This window comes from Ceratotherium simum, chromosome 14, assembly GCF_057802395.1.
Source record: "Ceratotherium simum simum isolate JZ-2026a chromosome 14, ASM5780239v1, whole genome shotgun sequence".
Lineage (NCBI taxonomy): Eukaryota > Metazoa > Chordata > Mammalia > Perissodactyla > Rhinocerotidae > Ceratotherium > Ceratotherium simum.
This window is the reverse complement of record NC_141913.1, coordinates 15,867,362-15,893,556: the sequence shown is the minus strand read 5'-3', so window position 1 is coordinate 15,893,556 and position 26,195 is coordinate 15,867,362. Positions and strand designations below refer to the sequence as shown.

The 26,195-nt window shown below is 35.7% G+C and overlaps 1 protein-coding gene and 1 long non-coding RNA gene across 7 annotated transcripts in view; one reads left to right on the top strand and one right to left on the bottom strand.

Annotated features, from left to right (window-relative positions):
- The window catches only part of OSBPL1A (oxysterol binding protein like 1A), a 147,132-nt gene that overhangs the window by 15,358 nt on the left and 105,579 nt on the right, over nucleotides 1–26,195 (top strand). For 4 of the 6 annotated variants that reach the window (XM_014780265.2, XM_087439075.1, XM_087439077.1 and 1 more), the window contains one exon: nucleotides 1,846–1,963. The gene's annotated coding sequence lies outside the window, so the exon portion shown is untranslated. Of the gene's footprint in view, nucleotides 1–352; nucleotides 417–1,845; nucleotides 1,964–23,616; nucleotides 23,771–26,195 lie in introns of those variants that run through there. The other 2 variants (XM_087439078.1, XM_004420994.3) reach the window with 2 other exon arrangements.
- On the bottom strand, nucleotides 11,059–15,730 carry LOC147915268 (uncharacterized). Its single transcript, XR_015554285.1, has 2 exons — nucleotides 15,640–15,730; nucleotides 11,059–11,297 (listed from the first exon to the last, which is right to left on the bottom strand). It is a non-coding gene; the product is annotated as an uncharacterized LOC147915268 (long non-coding RNA).

The following is a 26,195-nucleotide window of genomic DNA, read 5'->3' as shown; positions in this document are numbered from 1 at the left end:
AAAGGACTTCAGGGCCAAGTGCATGCTAAGTTATATTTAATAGAAAGGATAAAACTAAAACTACATACCTAATGGACTATTAGTATTTACTTTGAGTAACTAAGAGTATGAAGGCCAGGTTTGTCATCGATAAACTACAGAGTATTTTGAAACTCCCAATGTATCAATTTTTCTCCCAATTTTTATCAATTGGTATTTTAACTGTTGTTAAATTGAGTATAATTGTCATGTTAATACTTTTGATTTTATATATAGATAATTTTAGGGTTCTATTTTATGTGTGTGAGTGGTGTTGTCTTACTGACTTCTTTATATCCAAGGTAAAATACACTGAGAGCTGCTTCTGTATTAAATGCTTTGATGACACTAGTCATAGCTTCAGGGTTCCTAAGAATAGCCTTCAGCAGTCAAGAGAGGTAATTTTATGGATTCATTTATCTTTCATAAAATCTGAAGAACATTTTAAAAACATAAAGAATATAAGATAGTTTCAATATTAACATTTAAAATCTAGTTGATTGTACCTTTTTAATAGAGGCAATTATATGAAGCTTTTGAAATTGGGCTTATGATTTAGTTCTTTGTCAACATGTACCTGCAGGTATTTTCTGTTCATAATTTTTTTTCATTTTGATTCTGTGAATGTAAGGAGCCCTTATTGGTTTTGGAAAAAAGCCTAAATGATTATTTAGTCTGCCCTTTAATGTAGTCTGCCCTTTAATTTATAGGGAAGGAAACTGAGGATCAAAAGATTGAAGTGATCTTCCAAGGTCACACAGTTTGCAAGTGACAGAACCTGGACTCCATTCCAGGTGTTCTGATTTATTACAGTGTAGACTCAGCCTTCCTTTGTGGTAAATTGAACAATTTACCGATTTACCAGCAAGCAAGAAAATTGGGATTCTCGTGACAGAAATTCATAGTGCGGTTTTTGGTTTTTGTTTTGCTGAGGAAGATTCGCCCTAAGCTGACATCTGTTGCCAGTCTTCCTCTATTTTTCATATGTGGGTTGCTGGCACAGCATGGCCACTGATGAGTCGTTTAGGTCCGTGCCTGAGGACTGAACCCAGGCTGCCGAAGTGGAGCGCACTGAAGTTAACACTAGGCCACTGGGGCTGGCCCCCATAATGGAGTTTTTTAATGGAGAATCCATATTCCTTTAGATCGAAGCAGTATTCATAGATCTAGCTTGTTTTTAGTAAATTATGTAAGGAGTTAAAAGAATCTGTTTTTCAAAGTGATTAACTTTGGCCCTGCAAAGAACCCTAAACAATCCAAATCATAACTGTCCCAGCATTTCATAAAATGGTAAGATTTGACCCTGAGTAATGCTGTAAGAAATGAGAAAGAGGTAAGACAGGGCAACCATTCTGTCTTTTTGTGAAATCACTAATATTTTAAAAGCCAAAAAGCATCAGGGCAATTGTTGGTTCTCTTTAAATGATCTGAGTTTCTTGTGCTTATATTTTGGTTGCAGGTTAGTAAAATTGTGTTTCTGGATAGATTATTATAAAATAACTTATTCAACAGTGTTGAGAACCTATAATTCTAAGTGAAAAATTCTCCACCCGCTTAGTTTTTATAATGTGTTTGAGTATTATTATTATTAATGATATGTAAACTTATAAATGATATTTTTTAAAGTATTGGGAAAATTTTCTATCCACACATGTCGTGGACAAAAGACCTGTATCATTATTTCATTGTTGGTTGAGGGTTTTTTTTTTTTGGGGCCATAATATTTTTTTCTCTATGTAAGTTTTATGCTTTCCAGATCATTGTCATATTATCCCTTTAGAGTAAAAAATGCATTTCACTTTTATTTAAATCTTTGGATTATTTTAGGACTGGCTGGACAATATAAGAGCATTCTGCTTATAGCACTCCCTACTGTTCCCAGGACCAGTTGACTGATGAAGAAGATGATGCAGTTTCTGCTGTAGACTTGAAGAAATCCATAGAGGTAAACAGGAAAACGTGACCTGACCTTTATAGCTAAGTCTGTCACTAAAGTTTTACCAAGAATTTTTTTTTTGTGTGTGAGGAAGATCAGCCCTAAGCTAACATCTGCCGATCCTCCTCTTTTTGCTGAGGAAGACTGGCCCTGGGCTAACATCCGTGCCCATCTTCCTCCACTTTATATGGGACGCCCCCACAGCATGGCTTGACAAGCGGTGTGTGGGTGTGTGCCTGGGATCTGAACCGGCGAACCCTGGGCCGCCCCAGCGGAGGGTGCGCACTTAACCGCTTGCACCACCGGGCCAGGCCCAAGAATTTTCTTTTTAAATGTAAGCTTTTGAAATTAAGATTTCTGACAACAATGGAAGTAGTATTGCTCTTTGTTCAGTAATATTCTATTGCTATTCATAATGTGTCTGTTATGGTAATATTATCAAATGTCTCTGTAGATCTGCTCTAATATATGGGCATGTGCCTATGCGTATCTTGTTTTTGTTAAATATTTCTCCATTTTTGTAATCAGATTGTCATTCTATTTGAAAGTGCCGCCAGTAGGGGGAGCATGGATAGCACGACTTGCTTCCCTTGATGACTTCACTGTGTATTTCAGAGTTTAAATAATGCAACCATAGTGATACCTTTCCTAGTCAGTAGTTTCATTTAAAACCGCTTGTCATCTGTAACTTCAGTGTAAGGTAAAGCATCAGTAATGAATGGAGAGGCTGTTATCTGAAGTGACGTCAATGCCTTATCCATAGGGAAATATCAGCATATGTAATTGAAATGAAATAGGTATTTTTTTCTTGGTATCAATTTTCTGGCTATACCTTTTAAATGGGAATTGGGTTTGGAAGAATTATAGCTACGAAAGGCTGATGAGAGTCAATCCAAATAATTATGTCAGAGCATATAAATTTGCCTACTAAATTTAATCCCTTTTTTTAATGAAATGAATTAGTTCCAGGATTTGAATGTTTCTAAATCAACAACTTTAATGAAAGTTTGCTAATACCTAAGGAATTTTATTGACTTAAAGGCCTATAAATTTAAATAAGAAAGAGATTTTGACTCTTTCGATCCCTAATCTTAATTTATGATGGAACATTAGAGAATTTGAGCTCTTCCATATTTTGTCGAAGACATTCTCCAGGATTTATTGACAATTGCTTTACCAGTTAACACTACTGTTTTAAAGCCTAATATGTACAGTGATAACCATAAATGTAATTTTCAGATCAGTGAACTTTGCAAAAGTAACATCTACCAGAGCATCTAAATAACATTAAAACTGTTTGGGTAAATAAGGTTTAAATATCTATGGCCAAAATCATATTAAACAAGTAAAAAATAAAACTGTGCTAAATATTTTAACTTTTAGTCAGTATTCCCTAAGTGAAAAGAAATCCTTCCCTATTTATGTACCCTCAATATAAGGTAAATGATAAAACCTGGAAGGACTTATAAAGCATACCAGTATCTTTCCCAGGATTATGGTAATTTTAAGACTTTTTTAATGGAAATTACAGATAAAAGCATACTAACTTGCATATCATTATAAAACTTTCTTGAAGAAATGTTTCTTCTTTAGTATAGTTTTCACATTTTTGTGTTATCAACCTCAACTTTACCTTTCATTTTACTCATTTGAATATTGTGTTCCTATGTTAACTTTAAAACCGTGAAGTTTTTGCCATCTAGATTTTATAGCACCTGAAGTCAGTGCGAGTATTTGCCAGTGTTAAGCACTTCTCAGGTTTTGCAGGTTATAGACCTGTCTCTGTCCAACAGAACTTGAATGCTAATTCTGTGAATCTTGACTCTGTCTCAGTTTCTGAAGTTTGGTCCAAAATAGGTAAAATCTGAAATGAGCTTCAAAGAATGCAGCTTGTGGTAGACTGGCTTCAGGATGCCCTTGATCCTTGGATTTGTAAGGTGCAAGGAAATTTTGGGACCGATTTGTGAAACAGATCTATTCTTGATGTATATAGACTTTCTGAAGGAAAATAGGAACTCTAGGACTGGAATTCTAAAACCATCTGAATTAACATAAAACTAACCTTATTTCCTCAACATGCTTTTGGACTAGTAAGTAGACCTATAAGAAATTAGGGATAAAAAATGCGCTGAAAAAGTGGCCATGTTATATGATATTTTTGGTCTCATTTTACCTCTACCCAAAATGAGGGCCTCAAAAGACATAAAACATTTTCTTTTAGCTCTGTCACTGTCTTGAGATTAGGCTTCCAGGGAGAAAAGTATAAAACAAATCAGAAATGTTGGCTTCATGGTTGTTGCCTTAATGGCAACTTGAAAATATTTCAGAAATAAAAATAAGAAGAGAAATTCAAGCACAGTATTGGTGCTTGAATACTGTACGGTCCAATACGATAGCTCCTAGACGCTTCTGGCTATTTACATTTAAATTAATTAGAATTAAATTAAAAATTCAGTTCCTCATTTTAACTAGCCACATTTCAAGTGCTCAATAGTCATATGTGGCTACCACCTTGGACAGTGCATCTATAGAACATTTCCATCATTGTAGAAAGTTTTATTGGACAAAACTGGGAAAGGCTGTAAGATTTGGTGTGGTACTTGTGAAGTGGGGGTTTTATTTGTTGAAGATATCTTGATTCTGTAGGATCTGAACTGTGTCTGTGTTATAAGAAGTAATGAGCAGATGATGCTAAATTATAACCAAATGAGAAAGTAGTATCAAACTTTCCTGATTTAAGGATAAATGATTCCTAATTAAAATAAATATGCAGAAAGATGAATGTACATCAATACAGAGCTGACAAATAAAGATTGGTACATCCATACAAAAATGAGGCAGATTTATATATATTGATATATTTAAGGTTTATAGAAAAGGGCAAGGTATAAAATGGTATATCTAGTATGTATGCTCCTACTTCGGAGAAAAAAAGTAGGGATATATACACACACATTTGTGTAGGCTTAGATCATCCCTGGAAAGATGAGAAATTGTTAGCAGTTGTTGCTTTGAGGCTGGGAAAGGAGGAAAACAGGGACTCTAGGACTGATAGGTATGTGAGGGAGAATTGCCTTTCTCTGTATATCCTTTTATTTATTTATTTTACTTTGTGTAAATATCTATTGCAAAATAAAACATAAAGAAGATTACATAGCAGGGCCATAATAATCACCAGGTACCAAAAAGAATGAATGTGCTGTGGATGGACTTAGATTGAGGGAATATGGAGCGTGGGGTTATCCTAGAAGTGGGTTTGGCTAGAGTTAGGAAGTCTTAGAGATGAGTCCTGGGACACCAGTACTGGCAATAGTGGCTATTTTCTGCAAAGAGGAAAGTTATTAGGGTTCTACAATCTGTTATTTTAGAAGTTTAATATTATTGAGGTACAATTTTTATACAGTAAAATGAATGCACTTTCCATCTTCAGTGATGTGTTTTAACAAATGTATATACCCTGTGTAACCACCATGCGTACAAGATATAGAACATTTTTGTCACCTCAGAAAGTTCCCTTCCCAGACAATGCCCTCACCTCCGTCTTAGGCAGCCACTCGTCTGTTTTCTGTCATTACAGGCATTGTTAGTTTTGCCTGTTCTGGAATTTCATGTAAATGGAATCATACTATGTATGCTCTTTGGTGCCTGTCTTCTTTCACTTGCTATGTTGTGTGTATCAGAAGTTTCTTCCTTTTTATTGCTAAATAGAAAGTAGTCTGCTTCTGTTCTTAATTAACCAAATGTGGATTGTCTGTAGCAAATAGCCTAGAATTAATGACCTCTCTACTACCCTATCTGCTCCTCCCTAGATGCCTTGATATACATTTTTGAGCTGTCCCATAGGCCAGGAATCATAAAGTAGTTTAACATTAACTTAAATCCAACTGAAATCTGGGTGGGCAGAAGTAGGAGCAGGAGACCTGTGTTGTAAATGTGGCTTAGCTGCTCACCTGGGTGCCTCTGACCGTCTGGGCCCCTTGTCTGTGGGTATGATTCTGTTCCCAGATAACTTCGGTTTTAAATACTGTCACACTTCTAATACAACGTATTAGACCATTGCTCGTAGTGGGATCCCATTTGTGGAGAATAATGAAACCTAAAGAGAGTCCCTGACACAAGGTGAATGGCATAGAAGTCAAGAATGAGACACCACGCTGGGCTCTGCAAAGAACTCATAGGCATTAACCTTCATAAATAGATTTTTAAGATTTCGTAGTATAACCAGTAGCTGCTAAGGAGAAATTATAGCAAATTGGAGAATGTGTTTATTTTATTGTATTAATAACCTCTTTCTGTTCTTTTTAGTATCAATTAAACAGCACTAATTGTTTAGAACAGAAGACACATGTTATACCCAACTATAAAACAGTACGTGTAGGTCAGATTTTCTCCAGCTGACCTATTATGTACCTTTTAAAACAAGTAAATCATTGGTCAAGAGAACTTTTTTTAGTAACTATCAGGTAGATATGCTAAGGGAAGATGAATGTGATTCAAGTATTTGAGCATGATGCTATGGAGGGTGTTTCTTGTCTTTAATTATAACTCAGGAACTATCAGGTTTATTACAGATTCACAGTCTGCAAATGAAGCCAGTGCTTACTTTTATGCATCTAGCTAACTTTCACCGTAGAAACGAAAAGAGAAAATAGTAGCATTGACTTGTATATGGGCAGGAGTATTAAATATGTATAGAGTGAAAATGATTTTCTATGAATAAATTATGAGTGATACATTTGGTTCCAGTGCATATTTTCAGTGCCTCCAGATTGACTTTTTCTCTGCCTTCAACCTGTATTCACAGGCTATGTCTGAAAAAATTTTCTAGCATTCCATTTCCCTTTCTGTGGTGTTTTAAATTGCATAGTGTAGCTATTCTCCCTCTCCAAAAAAAAATAAATGTGAATTTATTTTTATGTTGTTAGAGCTCTCAAAACAGAGTAATGTAGACTTTAAAGAGAACATTGCTGCCACTAATGTGGTATCATGAATAATTCTGCTGTGGTTGAGCTGAGCTTTGTAAGCACTAAAGAATTTATAAGGTGAAAAAGGAGAAAAGTTGTGTTTACCTATGTCACCTTGGCATGTAGGTCTGATTCGGGAGGAGCAAAAATGTTTAGTGATGAGCCAGTTGAGATTAGAAGTACAAAGTAGGGAAGATTCATAAGGCTAAATATATTACTCTATCTAAACAATGTGATTCTAATATTAAGGTCAAGGTTCTCAGAGTGAATATTTTTCATTGCCATAACCAACCAACTTTACAATGATAATTTTCTAGCTTATTCTTCCTACCTCTTTCAAGGGAACCTATAAATAAAACTAACTTCAAAATTACATTGTTAATATAATAGATGGATTTATCTGATGTTTCATTTTGGACTTCCAAATCTATACTAAGATGGGAAGCAAATTACGTCACAAAACTCTATATATTTATATTTTGGTTTTAGGGATCTAAATATGTAGAAATTTCAAATTCCAAAGAAGAATACTTTCTATAATTGACTTTACCTTGTTTTTATAAGCTCTGACTTACTAAGAAAATGTCCCTATTGGTCTGATTATGTGGGGGCTGTGTGACTTAAGAATGCTGAACGAAAATCAGCTTGTGGTTTCCAAATGTTAGTACCATCTGGATTTTTTTTTTTTTTTGACAGAAACAATTTTTAAAATACATTCTTAAGGAGTGCATTTTGTAATTCCTTGATGAATTTAATCAAGCCTACTAAAAGTGTTAATAAATCAAAGAAGTTGAACTCCTCAGATACATACGGTGTAATGAGTTATTAGAAGTAATTAATGCAATTGTATGGTATCTGCATGACAGATGTTGAATGTATTTAAATTTAGAAAGGCTTATTTTTATTAATCTGTATATGATTAACTAAATGTTCTGTTCAATTTCTAAGGAAATTTTCTCTCACCTTTTTCTATTAGGAATATGTTTCGATTATTATAGTGTACCAACCTATGAACTAAAAGTTTTGATGGAAACATTAAAGCATATGTAATGTAAAGATCCTTTATTAGTTTGTTTTAATTTTGTCTTCTTTTCTTTTTTTCCAGAAAGCACAAACATGCCAACAGAGACTAGATAGGGAAATTTCTAGCTTTCTCAAATGATTAAGAAGTGTGACATGGCCAAAGGTTAAAAAAAAGGCAGTACCAAAAAAACCCCCAAACTACTTAACACAACCCCTTATCATAGATGTTGACCCTTTGTAGTTTTATTTGATTCTACATTTTAGATAATTTTTGGTTTTTAATTCAGAATTATGTTTGATAAAACTATTTTGAAATTTTAAAAAGGCTATTTAAAATTTCTACTCATGGAGGAGGCTTGGCTTATAGAGAAATAATATTTTATTCCTTTAAGAAAAAGAAAAACAAAGTTAATATTTTGGGGCTATAAATTCATTTCGGCTACTTAATGAGAATTCTGCTTATGAATCTCAGAAGGCTTGGTATTTGGAGTCAAACTGTCTTGGGTTTGAATCCTTCCTCTGCCACTTACTATTTGTTACTTTAAACAGTTCGTTTAACTTCTCTGAGCCTTAGTTTTCCCATCTATAAATGAAGGGGTTGGTTGTTTCCAGCTTTTGGCCTTTTATGATTGTATGAATGCATATATGAACTTGTCTATTAATGATTAATCTACCTTTCAATAGTAACTTTTTATATCTTCACTCTCCATTAGTTACAAATTATCAAGAGTTGACTATAAATACTCCAAAAGTCAAAATACAATCCAAGACAAAATACAGAATTCAATATAAAATCAGAAAAAATTGTTTATTACTTTGTAAATTAAAAAATTATCATGTTTCTTAGATTTTAGACTTCTAACAGTTGCTTTAGACTTTAGTTTTGATGTGTTTATACATAAAGTCCACTAAAATAGAATTGATTTAGTTGTCTATGAGTTTATGATTAACTCTCAGTTTTTTTGTTTTTTTTTTTTGTAAGGAAGATCAGCCCTGAGCTGACATCCGTGCCAATCCTCCTCTTTTCACTGAGGAAGACCGGCTCTGAGCTAACATCCACCGCCAATCCTCCTCCTTTTTTTGTCCCCCAAAGCCCCAGTAGATAGCCGCATGTCACAGTTGCACATCCTTCTAGTTGCTGTATGTGGGACGCGGCCTCAGCGTGGCCGGAGAAGCAGTGCGTCGGTGCGCGCCCAGGATCCGAACTCGGGCCGCCAGTAGCGGAGCGCGCTCACTTAACTGCTAAGCCACGGGGCCGGCCTGTTAACTCTCAGTTTTAATCATGATCTAGTTTTCCTCAGTGGACTCCTAGATTCAGTTATGTGCTCAGGGAATATGAGGAAATGTTAATATTAGAGTAAACTGAGCATAAATATTCTGTATCTGTCCAAATGTACCTTGGGCATCCCTTTACTTCACTTCCGCCAAAATTTATTTATATCAGCAATGATAGCTTTGAGAAGGACAGCATTTAAGTCATTTTGATTATTAATTGCAGGCTTGAATATTGTATTACTTAGCACTCTTCATCCTCAGTGGACTTATTGACTTCATTAGATATCATTCACATAGCCTAAAATTCACCCATGTGAAGTATACCATTCAGTGGTTTTTAGTATATTCACAGAGTTATGCAATTATGATTATCAGTGGGCTTTTAAAACACCGTCTTCACTAAGAACCATCAAAAATAAGAAGATACTAACAACATTTAAAAGATGTAGAAAATGTCCAGAGTTAGATGAAATATAAAGATTAATTCCTTTAACCTGGACCAAAGAAAAAAATGATATCAGAACTACCACCAAATTAAATTTTTTTGTTTAAACCTTAGTCATATCTCTTGGTTCAGATTATCTATATGACATGTCACTCATAATGATGGTATGCATCATTTGTGCTCTTAGAGATATGCATAATATTCGGTACCACAAAAGATGTTTCTTTTTAGCCAGTGTCATCTGGGAAACTTTGAGATGTTTGACTCTGATCTGACAACTCTATTTCATATATCTATAATAAAATTCAATGGACTTATAACAAATAATTATAAACATTATTTTCTGAAAGATTGGTAGAGATAGATAAATCTACATTTTATATAAATAGTAAGTAAATAGGGGTAAGATGATTTCATGAATGGAATTGGAGAGTTGAAGGTAACTGAGTCGCTCTTAATGCCAAGGAATTACACAGAATAATCTTGCACCATGTGTTTATTAAAGGAAACTGGTAGATACACATCCTGCCCCAAACTGTCTACATAGTTTGCCAATGACTTCTCAAGATGAAAAATTAAAATGCTGGTGGACGGAATCCAGATCTTTTGGTTGAAATTGTTAGTTGTCTTACATTTTTGTACAAAATTGTATGAACTTTAAAACTCAGCTCCTTTCCTTCTTATTTCAACTTCTGTCTTACTAGTTCAGCTCTATATTACCTCAAATCCAGGTTACTGCAGCAGCCTGACCTTTAGTCTCCCTGCCTTCTGGGATCCCCCCTACCCCGCATTCCATCCTTAGAGGGAATTGAATCAGAAGACTTTCAGGAACTCTTCCAACTCAAATTCTGTGAAATACTATATTATTGCTGCCAGAGTAATTTTAGAAAGGTACTTTTTTGATCATAAATTGTTTTTCTGTTAAAATCGTATGGGTTCTAGAAACTATAGAATAAAATAAAAAACTATAGAATAAAAATAAAAATAAAACTATAGAATAAAATAGAAGGCAATGGAATGTTCCACATATAATTAGAGAGATACCTCTAAACACAAATCGGGTCTTGTTACATCCTTACCAGAAGGCTCCAGTGCCTTAGGGTGTAATCCAGACTCTAACTTTACCAACTTTGACTTGTGTCTCCTCACTTCTGCAGTCTCATTTCTTGGCTTTTCCTTCCTTTTACTTTATGTTCAGCAACATGGAACTCTTCTCGTGCTGCAGGGTCTTAGCATATGTTGTTCCTATGGTTTGAAACACTAACTTTTCCTCTTCTTTTAAATGTAGTTTCTAGAAACTTCTTGACTTCTCTAAGACTAGCCTAAGTGTTCTTGATAGTGAGTAATGTGCTCGCTCTGCTCACCACGATCTGAGCCAATTAATCACGAGTTAGGGATAGAGAAAGGAAGTTTTAATTTGATTAGCCAGCATAATCAGGAAGATGGCAGACTAATGTCTCAAAAAAACCATCTTCAAAAATTACAGAATCTTGAGGTAGTTATATAGGGAAAATGGGCAGTAAGGAGGGAGTTTCCTTCAGGCATGATGGACGCCAGAATCTTTTATAGTTCCAATCTTCTGTCAGCTGTGATGGATACCTTGTAGGTGTGTTTCCCGCCTGTGGTCAGCCTGTTCCTGGAGAGAAACTCACAGAACAAAGTTTTTAATTTATCATGCTATCAGGGAGTACATACATAAGTGGAGGCCATGAATCAGGAGAGCATGTGAATTTTTTTAGAGCATGTGCAGAGCAGCGAGTAGTCACACAGGAGGGGCTGGGGCCATTTAGTGTAACAAGATGGCCTCACTTCTGCTCTCTTACATTCTTACTATGTGTTTCCAGATCACCCTGCACTTTTTCTATGGTAGACTAATCACCTTTAATGGAACTCGATTTCCATTTCTCCCTGTGGGCAGGCCCAGCCTCCTCAGGTGTTAGAAAAGGCAGGAAGCGCGAGTAAAGGTATAGGCCACAACAGTCACTCATGCCCAGGTGTATTACACAGGGTACTGGAGAGGGAGCTTCTATCCTTAGTCCAATCTTTCAGGCAGCAGGATTGAGGCGTCAAATAGATGAGACAACGTGGTTATGAACTAAGTGATTTTTTACTCATATTTACTTCACTCAGAGTCTGTAGGAGAAGACAGCAAGCATCATGCCCTGAAGCTCTCAAGCATGCACATGTAAGTCAATATATCATCAAATTCTTTCTCTCTTCACTTTATTCCTTGTGGCAGAGACCCTATAGCACTCCTCTCCTGACTCTCCTACAGGTAGAGCTCTCCGGGTCACATGTGGCTCAACCCTAAATAACGTGTACTTCTTTGATTCGTTTGTCTCCTAAGGTCTTTACGATAAGGTGAGGAGCCCACTGCCAGGACAATACAGTCAGGAGCGATGCAAATCTAATTATGGCATTTGAAGGAGATTTTACTCCATTTGATTAAAGTTAATGTTGCTTATTGCCTCCCTTCACTCTTATTCGCAAAAGAATAGAAAACACATTCCGTAGTTCTGCTGACTTATTCCCTGTTTTATCTGACCCCAAAAGGTCTCCTTAACTGGTACCTTCTTTTCTAAATGTTTAAAAAATAATTTATTTTTTCCAACTAATCTTATGCTTTCTCTCCTACTATTCTAAAGTCTCCCTCTGATTAGTGTTATTCATTCAATAATAATTGCTTTATTTTCTATTTCCTGTGCTAGACTGCAAGTTCTGTAAGGACAAAGACACTGTCTCAGTTACTTATGCCTTTATCTCTAGCACCAAATGTAGTGCCTGCCATGTGGTAGCCACTCAGTAAATGGTAGATACAAATTCTCTCACCTCTCTAGAGTTCTCATTGATCATAATTCTGACACTGTCTTCTCAGGACTAGTATTTTCTATACTATCTGAAAATAATAATTACAAATATTTTAGATGTTTGTTTTATCAGCCATTATATTTAGCAATAAAAATATTACTTATTCTTCAAGATCCAACTCAAGTCCCACCTCTTATCAGATGCCACTTGATTACTCCATCCCATAATGGTAATTTCTTTCTCTGAATATTTAACATTTTTTTAATGTTTGCATGACTTGTTTGCTGTTTATGTCTTCTAACATCCCTGATATCTTTTTATTCTTATTTAACTCATGCTGTAACTCATTTAACACATGCTGTTTTGAACTATATATTTTATATCCTCTATTGCTACTAGTGTAAATTATAGATGTATAGATAAAATGGTCTGGTACTTGTTTAGTAGATGATTATATTCAAGCTAGTTAAGCTTAATTCGAAGAAAAAATAGATAAATGTATAAAATGTATATTCTTATATAACGTCACCTCTTGATTTTTTTTCAAGTTACAGTTTTATGTAGTAGAAGTTTTTAAACGATTAATTGATTTTTATGTGCAGATATCTTTTTCTCCATCTTGAAGAGAGAGTACTGATTTACTTGAGGCATTTATATGATTCCAGTTAGGTATGAAAGTCAGTTTTTAAAATGCCTCTTCTCATGCAGGTTAGATCATGTCTTTCATGTACACAGTCAGATGCATTGCATTTTTTTTCCACCACAAAGAGAAATTGTCTCATTTCGATATTTTCTTTATTTCCTGTAATCTTTAGCTTTGTCACTAGATAATTTTTGGACTGTTTATTCTCTCTCCTGTTTATGTTTACTTAAAAAATTTTAAGGTAGCACCATTACCAGAAGGACAAGGGTGTGGAAATGAAATGCCATTCATCTAGTTTTTTTCTTTTAAATATCTTGTTCTTGATGATAAAAATATTTGAGTAGTTAAATGTTGAAAAACAGGCAAAATATATTTTCTTGTGCCTCAAATTAAAAGGAAAATGTAGTAAAATGATCTATTTCTCAATCTGCCCTAAATAGCAAACTTGTAATATAAATGAAAATGTATCTTATTGTATTTTAACTAAAGTATGATAATTCTTTTGATATAAAATAAAATAATCCAAAACCATTTGGATTTTATATGCAAGCCATGGGAATAAAATATTTTATTGGTTTCCCTTTTTTAAAATAAATATTTCTTTTCTTGTACAAAGGCCCAACACAGGGTATTTGAGGGGTTAGAGGTTTAGAGTTTACAGAGGATAACAGAGATACAACATATATATAGTGCCCGTGTTCTCTATTACAAGTGGGTGTGGCTGCTTTTGGAGTCAAGTAGGAAAAGTCACGTCCCACAGTGATATTTAAGAAGGCTTCATGAGGAGGATGGCATTTGAACTTGGCCTTGGAAAAAAAAGAAGTGTTTCGATTAAGTGGGGAGACTATGAATAATTATTATTTCCAATATTCAAGGAAAAAGGAACATCTCGAACAAAGGTTTGGAGGCGGTAAAGTAGAAGAATATTTCTAGGAAAACAAGTATTTCCAGGAAAACAGTCTGGCTGAAACTGATTCAGTTTATGGAGTGTCTTAAATGTTAGGCTAAGGAGTGTAGACTTTTTGTGTATTAGGAGAACAATGGAGGTCATCTGTTTTAGAGTTTAGTTTGTTAACGTAACAAGAAACAAGAGTTTCCCCAATAGTTTTAAAACTTACCCAATTAAAAATTGTACAGTGTAGGGGCGGGCCCAGTGGCGTAGTGGTTAAGTTCGCACACTGTGCTTCAGGGGCCCAGGGATCGCGGGTTCAGATCCCAGGCACAGACATACGCACTGCTTATCAAGCCATGCTGTGGCAGGCATCCCACATTATTAAAAAAAAAACTAGAGGAAGATGGGCACAGGTGTTAGCTCAGGGCCAATCTTCCTCACCAAAAAAAAAAAAATTGTACAGTGTAATCATGAAAACGATGGATTGTGAGCCTTTTATGCATGTCTCTAAAGTTAAGCTTTTCACATGTGATCTTCTAGCATCTTTCCTGAGGTCAAAAATATTTTTAGTTCAAAAAATAACATTTTTCGTCAAAATTAAGTATCCAATTATAGTAGGTCAAATATGGTAATATACTGGCCTTTTTGCATTTATTCATTACAGCTTTGTCTCTAAATATTAATTGACTAAAACATATTTGCAGTGATTCTCGGTAACTTTTCTAGCAGCTTAGCAGTTTTCTTTCTTTTTATATAAGAATATTTGAACACCATTATATAAGAAGCATGCCACTGTGAACCGACGGGCCCTGATGCGCTGCACTGCACTCCACTAGAGTATATGCCAAAGTCCATCAGGGCTTATACCAACCACTGTGCAAGTTAATACTAATTTCAAAATCTTGTTGAATACTAGATTGTCAGAGAAATTAGGTAACTTTTGATACTGTTTTGGACAAAAGAATCTGACACTTTCTCAATAATGGATTCCTATAAAGACTTGTCTTAATATATATTTCTTGGAATAGCTCTTGAAAGCTTGCAGAATCAGTTTTGTTTAAAAACTTGTAAGTGTTCCTAAAAATTTATTTTGACATTTAATGTTTTATGCTAATCAACAAATATGTAAAGTGTGAAATATCTAAAACAAAGACGAAATTGGAGGTGATTAAGCATGTGATGCTATTTGATAAAAGAAATACATCTATGAATGACGATGCTTTCATCTTCCTATCATTTTGTGCCATGAAAGTGGAAAATTACTAGATTACCCAGAAAATTTATGGAAAGCAGAGGCTGTGTCTGTTTTTTCTTGTACATCTCCTCACAGGACTCAGTGCACATCTCTGTGTGAGACATCTGTTGAGGTACTATTTAAGTCATATGGCATCTAGCATATGGTACTCTCTTTTGCTATTTAGCAACTAAGTACAGAGTAAATCTTCACAATGTGTATCAAAGATTCAAAATGAAAAAGTATGTAAAGTCAAATTTATTTTAGAGTATAATAGTCTTCAATTGTTTGGGTGTTATTAAGAATAGCTAACACTAGGAAACTGTATTCCGTAAGATGAAAAATAAGATAAAGTATAATTTGGTCTTTATATCTGGATATTAATTAAAAGTTGTTCATACCTTCATTCACTCTGGCTTTTTCCTTTTGTTGCCCACTTTTGCCTTATATGTTTTGAGAGAGAATTTTTCCAGACAAGGACTTTTCTTTGCTGAAATAAATCACATTCATATAGAAAATTTGGAAAATTAAAAAAAAATAAAGCAGAGTAATATTCACAATTTTATCACCTAGAAATAATGACTGTAGATAATTGGTTATATCTTCTTGGTAGATTTTATTTTCCTTTCCATTTCCCATTTGAAAATTTTTGCTTCTTGATGGGACCCATTCTTTTATGGTCTAATAATTGCAAATTGCTGGCATTGGGATATATTTGATTGCTTTTGTTTATTGACCTTATTTACCATGTTTTAAGAACAGTGTTTTAAGGTAATCAAGATTATTTGAAATATAAAGGATGCTACAGATTTAATTTTCTTCTTCTTTTAAGTTACTTTTTGATAAAAAGCTTTTTTAATGTTATGATTTTTATTTGATGGAAGGGACAAATTTAAAGGATCTTAATGTATAATTAACATCAAGTCCAAAACTATTTCAACTAAGTACATTTCTCTTACGTTAATGTGGACAGTATATGACATTTTACTTGTTTTTTAAGTGATATGTGTGCATTTTGCAGCTTTCTCTTGTCCACATTCTGAAGTTTTTTGTTTTAGGGGTTTTTTTGTAATTAGTAAGTGGATTAAGATTTTCTTTAGGGGACTGGGGAAGATACTAATATTACCATTATTTTGTTCCCACCTGAAACATACACTAAAAAATATTGGACCTCCACAGGGACATATTTTTGAGATTGGAAGGACCTATTTATGCCAAACATTTATCCAAATAAGAACTAGAGGAAGTTGAGTTAATGCTGCCTTCAGATATGTTAGCTATCATGTCAATTACAGAATTATTTTTGTCTCTTTTTAGCACTTTGCTTTTGAATAAAATTACCTATCTAGCATGGAAGATCATGAAAAGAAATGTTAATGTTTTATAACTAATGCTATCAGTTCTTCCTGTCAGCTGCTTTTCTTAAACATTATTATTTATTCCTATAAACTTTTTTTTTAGTCCTGGTGCTTTTCCTTGTAGCATGTAGGCCTTTCTAGGACAAGGCTTTGTCCTTTCTTTTTCTGTACCAATTTATGTGCCCTGCATACAGTAGGTGCTTAATAATGATGCCCAAGCAACATACATTATGCTTTGTTTAAGGCAGCTGGAAGGAAACGTGAAGTTAGTAGATATAAAAATATGTTGGAAGTCTCAGTTTACTTTAAGATTCCTTAAAATCCCACTCATTTATTTTTTTATTTATAGATATGCTTTCATTATTTCTTCAGAAAGTTGAAGTTGTCTCTGAAGCTTCTAGAGACACTTGTGTAACTTTGAGTAATTGCCTTAATCACTTCACTAAACAAGGAGTAGGTAGTTTGAAACTGAATTTTTTAATAATTGTTTGGGTGTCACATACTTGATCATCCAATAAGTCATTGCTTTCAGATTGTCCAAAGGTAGGCGAAAATAGTCTTAACAAAGGAAATGAAAGCTTCATTTTTCACCAATATTTAGAACTCATTTATCTTTGATTAAGCAGGATGATTCTGAAATAACTTCTGTTTATATCATCTAACTTATTTATATAGCCATATTTAACAACTTATGTTTAAAACTTTATGTTTTAAAGTTGTTTCACTTGGGGTTGTTGTGACATTTCAGTAAGAGGGTTGTGAAAATATTCTAGAAACCGAGAGTTTTTATATGAAAAATATATAATACTTTTATTTAGAAAATAGAGTGCTGTCATACTTACCTATGTGAACCAAGCTCAATGGATTAAATATTTTTGTGCTCTTTTCCCCTTGCTCTCTCTCATTCAAAAATTTGCCATTTTCTTTTCCAAATATGAGTATGAGTGGTATGCTTATCAATTAGTAATTCTATTTCTAAGGACTGAAAAGTTATGAGATGTATTTTGGATGCCTGAACTAGGATTCTCTTGTTTTATGGATTTTTTGCCCATTTTTGTAATTTTAATAATGCAAGCCTTTCTACATATATGTTCATCTTCAGCTTTTTGGATTAAGACACCAGATTTCTTATTCTTGTTATAATTTATTTGTACCCCTTGGTTAGCCATTAGGTTTTGGTAAAACAAGATAGATGAAAATGGTTTCATATATGTTTCTCTTATATGTAAAGATCTAAAATTTTATTTTCCCATGATTACAATGGAAGCCTTGTGAATTCATATAAATTTTTTTTAAATGCTATGTTTGTTATGTAAACCACAAATTCCTTATATTATTTTATTTGGAGAATAACAAAAAATATGTAAATAATAATCTGAATTCATTTAAAACAAACTTACAGAAAGTCTTTTATCAGAATTGTATTAACTGTTACAGAAAAACAGTTGTTCATTAAACATTTTAAATGGTTGATTCTTCTAATATTGTTTGAAAACATCTCTTCTCAGCATTTCTGTTTTTGGTGGTTTCAGATTTCATATTCTAGGTTATTTAAATGAGGAATGATTTCGTGATCTAAAAATATCTAAATAGGATGATAGCATTGCAGAACATTTTTGACATGAACAAATTATGATGTCACAGGATTCAGGTAGTAGTTAGTACGTTGTAAAACCAAATTTCATTCACATCTCTTATGTGGTACCTGATGGATGTATTGATAGCTTTTTTGTTTTAGTGATGTAAGGTTTTAAGGTGAACACTAGATTAGAAGAAATTTAATTTCTAGAAAAGCCAACTTATGCTAGTTGTTAAATTATTTGCTTTAAAAAATAGCTTAGGTAACCATTTTTCTGAAAATCTGATGTGCAAGAGTATTAGCCTGAAGTTTAGACTAGTTAACCTCTTTTAGCCTTTTAAATTTATCATGAGGATTAAATAAGATAATGTAAGCAAAATGTGTAGCACGGTTCTTGACACGTAGTAAGCCCTGAGTAAAAGTCAACAGTTACTATTGTAGGATGCTATCTAATTTACACTTGTGACCCCTGATGGTATCTTGGAGCTTTTGTGTTAACATTGGAGTTATTCGTTTTGGGAGGTGGTGGTGTTGTCTAAAGAAAATTTATTTGACTATTTGTGGAATGATTGTGTTGTTCCATCCTTATTACTTATTATTTAAGTGGAGATGGGCTACTTAATTTCTCTGAACCTTGATATCTTCATCTTTCAGATAAGGGAGACCATAAAGAAAGTCGTTAGGAGCACTGGTGTGAAAGTCTAGTGGACCTCTCTTAAATGTCAGTCTTTTCCCTAACCAATTATGGGACCTTGGGCAACTTTCAAGTAAAATGAAAATAATATAATCATCTCAGTGTTGGGTATGGGGATCAAATGTATATAGATGAATAACATGTATATAGAGCATATTAGCATATTACGTGGCACACAGTATTCGTTTAGTAAATGGCATTTATTGCTTCAAAGTTTTAGAGTATCTTTAAGATTCCTTCTCAGTAATTCTGTGAAATACCAACTCTGTGAGGGCCTCAGTAGAATCCATGGATTTCCTTCTGAGAAATGTGATTATAGACAACGAAGGCCTAAAAAAATATTTGAAAGATAAATGGCATCATTGAAGCTAGTCTCAAATGGCTAAGAATTACAACATGGGAATTTAATAGCCTAATTGAGGTCAGAGCAGAATAGTTACATACTGTAATGCCTTATTTATCTGCCATCATAAATTATATTTCTGTTATCTGGAAATTTTATTAAAAGAGCAGTCATAAGCTTTGAACTCACATAGACCTGGGTCTAATTCCTGGCTCTGCTATTTAATCTCTCTTCACCTCAGTTTTAAAATACAATCTCTTTTATAAAGTGTGACCTACCAAAAAAGAATGTTTTGAAGAGTAAATGAGATTGTATTGGCACAACACCTTGTATAGTACCTGGCAGATAAGGATCCAGATGTAAGTGACCCCAGCTCCTATGGCAGGAAAACTGTTTTTATTCTAATCTCTTTTGATGAGTTATTCTAAATGTTACAAATTTACTTCTTAAGCTAAAATTTTAAAACTTAATTTTATCTTTTCTATGTGCCTCAGGATTGTCCTTTTGTATGTTCATAATTACTCTGTGCCTTAATACAGAGATGCCTTCAGGAGATAATGTTTATAGGACTCTGCATTTTTTGACTAACTGGCCCAGTCCTGCTAGTGCTTTTTGAATTCTTTTTTTTACTCCCTTTTGGGTTTTAAAAAATTCTGTCTTGATTTTTAGATTAACTGTGTGCCTGTCTCTAGCAGTGGAATACTGATCCCTTCTGATTTACTCTTCCTAATCTCCTGTTTATTTAAAAAAAAAACTAGATAACCAAACTTGGTAAAATTATGTCCACAGTAAGAATAAGCTGGCTCTGTATGAGAAACTTAGGGGTTTACAGTGAGCACAAGCCTTAGTGCCTGGATTTGGCACCTTCTATTTCTGTCATCCAAGGGTGTTCTTTGCTTATTTTGGGGATTCTCTGATATAACCTAGACATTCAGGGTTTCCATATGACCTCCACATAAAAGAGGCATTATGTAGGCATATTTTACTTGTAAATAACACTACTTACGTTGTTGGAAAAAATTGCAATATATAAAGTAAGCTGTAAAGCTTGTGATTGCTTTACTAAAGGGAAACTTACTAGATGTTTTTAGGGTGCTATACTTGGGAAACATAATATAACAGAATGTAAATGTCGTGACTTTTTTCTTTAACCTTGTTTTCGAGTTCCATTCAAAAGGCTATAGAAACTGGTTTCATGAATTATTTTTGTTCTATAGTTTTCCTCACCAGAGAGTGGTTAAAATGTCAGACAGAAGCCATCATTGGTGCCCTTCTTGTTTGGTGTATTATCAAGCTCTCCTTGATATTAGTCAAACCAGCTTTTCCAAGGTAGGAACTTGCCTATTTAAAATCAGTGTATGCTCACTTACAAAATATTTTATACTTCCATGTTAAATCTCCTGACTGCTAAAGAGCTGTAACCCAAATGTATGATTGGGATGATAGTGATGCTAAGTGTATGGTATAATGGAGAGATTCAGACTTGCAATTGGAACGAACTGAAAGGTACTGCTATTCTGGACCAGATGCTGATGTCTTTGGAGAGAAATCATACCCTCATGTGGGCTTATAACTATAAAGTTATGGTCTCTAATATTTATTTAGCTTCCTGTGCTGTTCAGAGTCCTTTAATCATTGCGTGTCCCTTATCTCTCTCATTTCCTAATGTTTTTATATCATTCAGGCATTCACCTGTCTCTAATTCTCTCATCTCCACAGTTTCCTCATCTCCTTCTACTCTGAGCAGAATTCTTTGTTAAACATTAGGCAGTCATTGTATATGCTGTCAACTCCCTACCACTCCCTTACCCCAATTTTTATCTTTTTTTCTTTCCTTTTGTTGGAGGCATCTGTCTCCTTCCATCCTGCTTCAAAAATATCTTCTCTCTTCTTTTGAATTCTCTACTCCCTTATAGCTTCTATCTCCCTATATCCCTTTCCAATTCCATTTTTGAAAATGTGATACTTTCTGTTTCTATTTCTTTATTCCTCAACTAGTCCATTCAAACCATTCTTGCCAGTATTTCCTTATTGCTAAATCAGAGGTCACCCTTAAATTATCTTGCTTGTCCTTTGAAGGATCTGGCATTTGACAGCTTCTTGCCTTTTGGAATTCTTCTCTGTGATTTCCATGGTGCTTACCTCTTCTGGCTTCTCTTTCCTTTATAGCAGCTCCTCCGCAGTCTTCTTCTAAAGCATCTTTTCTTCTGCTATGCCTTGAATGTTAGTATTCCCTGGGTTTCTGTGGGTGGCCTTCTCACTCAGCATTCTCCTGGATGATCTCACCCACTCCTTCAACCAGAAATCCATGATGATTCAGATATCTCCACCTTACATCTCTCCTGAGCTATGAACCAGTATATCCAACTGCTTTCGAACATTTACATATGGTTATATCAGAGGCATTTCAAAACCAGTGTGTCTAAAACTGAGTTATTGATTCAACTCAAAGATAGAATTACCACCTATTCAGTAACTCAAGCCAAAAACACGGGAGCTGCCTTTGGTTCATGCTTCTTCCTAATCCCCACCTTTAATCGAGTCCTGTCGTTTTTACTTCTGATATCGCAGTTGTCTATCTCCCTTCACTTCCTCTGCGCCCACCCAATACACAAATTCCCCATTGACACTCTGTTAGCTAAAATCTCAGGATTACTCCGTTGGATGACTGCCACAATTTCCTAATCCCAGGTTCCACCCTTCAAAACTCATTTAATGTCCCTCCTATTCCATGAGTTAGTTCCTTGCTATGGTAGCACTTATCACGTTGTATCATTATATATTTAATTGTCTGATTATATTATTTACTAAACTGGAGCCCCTTAAGTGAGCAACTATATTTTAGTTATTTTTGTAGCATCTGTGTCTAGCATAGTACTTGACATGTAGTAGACAGTTAATTAATATTTGAATGAGTGAATAATGAATGTACAAAGGAAAGAATACAAGCCTTTGGGTCAGACCCATCAAGATCTAAACTCTGCTCAACCTTGAGAAAATTAATGTATGTTTGGGAATTCCATTTCCAAATCTGAAAATGAGAATACACATGAGTTATTTTATGTGAAGTTCCTCAGTACAGTGCGTGGCACATTTTAGGTGCTCTTTAACTTGCTTCTAAAACAAAGTAGCCTTTGTTGTTGTTTTGTTTTGCTGCCTAGTACTAGTTTTGTGAACTGAATTCATTCACTAATTTTCAGAGCCTAGGGAGAAAGATTTTGTAGCAAGGGTTCCTCTTTAGTGCCAAATGTGACTTTTTAAAATACAATATTTAGTTATCAATTTAGAATGGAAAAAAAAAAGGAAGACAAGCTGAACTTTCAGAGACACCTTGAAACCTCACTAACATTAATTCCAGTTTTTTCCAGTATGGCCTCATCATTTTTTACACATTTTACATCTGTAGTGCAAATATACCCACCACTGTTGGAATGGTGTACTTACAGTACCTTAGGATCTTGTCAAAGAAATATTCAGTTTTGTTTAGTATTACTCTGCTTCTTAAAGTCTGAGGACGGATTTATACACTTTAGAAAGGTTTAAATCTACTGTTGTAACAAAGTTATTATTATTATTTTTTCCCACCAGAACCTCATAGTTAGCCAAAAATTTCATTAGCCTGAACATCTCACTTAAGTGGAATATTTATGTGGTGGGTTTTCCCACCCTTTGAGCCTTTGTCTACCCTTGAAGCCTGGCTGGAATAAGAAACCACCTATTTCATTTAAATAGGTTTCACGTTAGCAGGATTAATACTGCTGTTTTCCTCATTTCTCCAGTGGTAGCCCAGAAAGTGTATAAAAAATAAATATGTGAAGACTACCTCAATCTTTGTTTTGGTATCGGAAACATTAAGTCTTCAGTGTAAGCATGAGTAAGTGTCAGTTATCTTCGAGGTGGAAGACTCCAGAAGAGAGGGTTCTTCTGTGGGCTGGCCATTTAAAAGTTGTCAGGGCAGGCTTCTCCGGGAGAGGGCCTGAGCACCCAGCCCACTCTAGGACCTTGCAGGGGCCTTCGCGAGGTGCACGGAGAGCACGAGGAGCGGTTTCCTTACCTTCTTCCCCGAAAATTCCGGGCCAGGGGTCCGCTCGGAGAGGCTCTCGCCGCCTCCTGGCAGGTCCCTACCTGTGCCTTCGCGGAGCGGGCGACACAGGAGGGGGGAGCGGGGAGCGGGGGAGGAGGGACTGGCCGACGACAGCGGCAGCGCGGAGCCGCCTGCTGCAGGCCATTCGCCGCGCCGCTCCCACTCTCCCTGGCGAGCTCTGCAAGCGGCTCTGCGGCCGAGCGCCCGGGGACGCAGCGCGGCTCTCTGGCAGCCCGGGCGCCGGCGCCGGAGTCCTGGGCCGCGGGCGGGTGGGCCGCACCTCTGCTCGACCTCTCTGGAGCCGGGGCAGGCCGCGCGAAGGTGACTTACGGAGAGCTTGTGGTGCCGCCCTGGGTCGCCACTCCCGGCTCGGCTGGAGAGGAGGCGGAGGAACAGGCCGAGTTCATTTGTGCGGGAGCTTGCCGAGGAGCGCAGGGTGGAGCGCGCCAGCAGGGATCCCCGGATCCGGCCCAGGTGGGTGGGTGTGTGCGCCTGCTCCCGGCTTTGCTGGTCAGCCTCGGGCGGCAGAGGACACCGGGGAGGGAGGGGGGAGGGCGGCCAGACGAGATCTAGGGATGTGAGTAGATCCAAGAATAGTTGGACGCGAGTGAGCGGAGCGGAGTGCAGCCGCGGGCGTGTGGGGAGGGGTGCGAGAAACGGGGAGACTGCTCTCTCTGCCCGGCGCGGGGTCTTCCTGCCGCCTCTGTGTTTGCACCGGGTTCCCACAGGAAGAGCCGCTGGGGGAAGAGCCCGTGGACCGATCTTTTTTTCGGCTAAATTTTGGTAGTAGGTCAGGTGGAGCCGGAGTGGGAGGAGTAAGGCGGTGAAAGACATTCTTGTCCTAAATAACCTTCCAAGTTAGTGATTTTTTGCATGTCTCTGCTCTGGCTGACATTGAGATGAACTTACCATCCGCTGTTCGAGGCCGCTAAAATTCCAAGAAAAGGAGGGGAAATGCATGAGTGGATTGAGGAGAAAAGGGGAAATTATACTGGGGTTGGGGAGTGGGGAAGTGGCTTTTAACTTCGTTTTGATTAAGGATTTTTGATTACTCATAGGCTTTCTTTGTAGCCTAAACCAGTGGAGAATCACGTTCCCCAGCATTCAGAGCATGTGGCTAGTTGTTTTGTGTTTTCTGTTGTGCTGGTTTTTTCTGGATTTGGAGAGAGGGTGTAAGGAGGGGGAGATGCCAGGGAAGACCTTAGCACAGCTTTTGAGAGTTGTCAAAGCTATTAAAAGTTTCATAATTTTAATTAGGTTCAAAGACAGAATGAAGGCGTTCATTTTGAAGACAGCGTTGCTTAGCAGGAATCTTTTTCGAGAGAGAAAAATGTTTGAAATGCATATTGGTGGAGTATTGTGTAGGCTAGAATATGGGGATCTAAATGTAAATGTTCTTTTCAGTTTGAGGACACACCAGAGTTCATCTCTGGTCCAAATAATGTTTGATTTCAGCCCTGAAGCTGATGACTTTGGCAAGTTAACTCGGTTTCAATTGAGTAGATATTTAATCTGAACATGAAGACCAGAGAGCTACTTCAGCCTTTGTCCCAGTACTACTTTTACTAGACTGGGGTCTTAAAGGAATTTGTATCACTATGAATATAATTGCAGGACTCTAGTCTCTCCTCTTTAGGAGCTCTTTAAAGGTTAATTTTAGGGAATTTAATTGATGATGAAAGTGACCCACATAATCTCTCTACCCTCAGTTGTGCTCCTTGCAGAATGGGGGAAAATTTAAAAGCTTATTAGGTTTTCCATATTAAAAGTAAATGCCTGTTTTAATATTCGAGGTAGTATATAAATACAGTTCAAGCACATTTTAAATATTGTACATAAAATAATTGATAAAATAATTGTGCCACATGATGGTCTAAGGTCTATGTGCAATTTATGACATTTATCATTTACATTCTTTTAAAAGGCTTTTATAAACTTATCATTAGTATTTCTGGCATTCAAATATATGATTGTGTCTGTCGGCTCTGTGAGAATTGTAGGAAAACTTGTAATACCTTTAAAAAGTAGAAATTTAGAATTTTCCCTTGGTCCACATTGTTCAACATTATACTTTAATTTTTAGCTTATTGTATATATAATCCAGAAATATACTGCTACAATTAATTTTGGAAGCAGCTAGGACATAAGCTAAACAAATAAATATGAAGTTTATGTAAAATGAAGCTGGCTTTCATTTTGATAACTTTTGTGAAGTTTTCGAACAAAAATACATGAGGTTTTAATTAGTAGCATGAAGTGTGTGTATTAGCCTTGTCATGCTTGATATGACCCAGGGTCTATCCTGGTAAGTTTTTGTATCTCACAGTGGTGCTAAGACTGTAACCTGCATCTGATTGTGTTTGTCTTGTATTCCTAGTAGAGAATGCAGTGCTTAACTTGTACTCTACCTGATGAATTTTGAATGAGTTATAGACAGATATAATTTTCATCTTGTTTTACCTTCAGAGTATTAAGGATGTAACCCCTACACATTTCTATAATGGTTTACCATAAATTTGATATATACTACTTTAAGTAAAATTTTTTCCTTAATTCAATAAGTATTTGCAGAGTGGTTACCTTGTCAGATACTGCTATACCAGTCTGTCTTCATAAGACTTAGAGATCACTATAGGAGTCAGATGACTAAAAAGATTCTTACAGAAGGCCAGCATACCCAGAAGGAACAGAGATGAATTCTAGTAAATAGTTCATTAAGACTAGAAGTGAGGGGGAATAAAGAAAAAGTCAAGTCAAGGCTAGATGAATAGAAGCAGAGTCTTCTTGAAAGACTTTGTGAAATATGCCTAAAGAGTTTGAATGTTATTTTAGGCAGTTAGAATCACTGAAAGATTTTAATCTGGGGAGAGATTTAATCAGATTTGCTCCTTATGAGAAG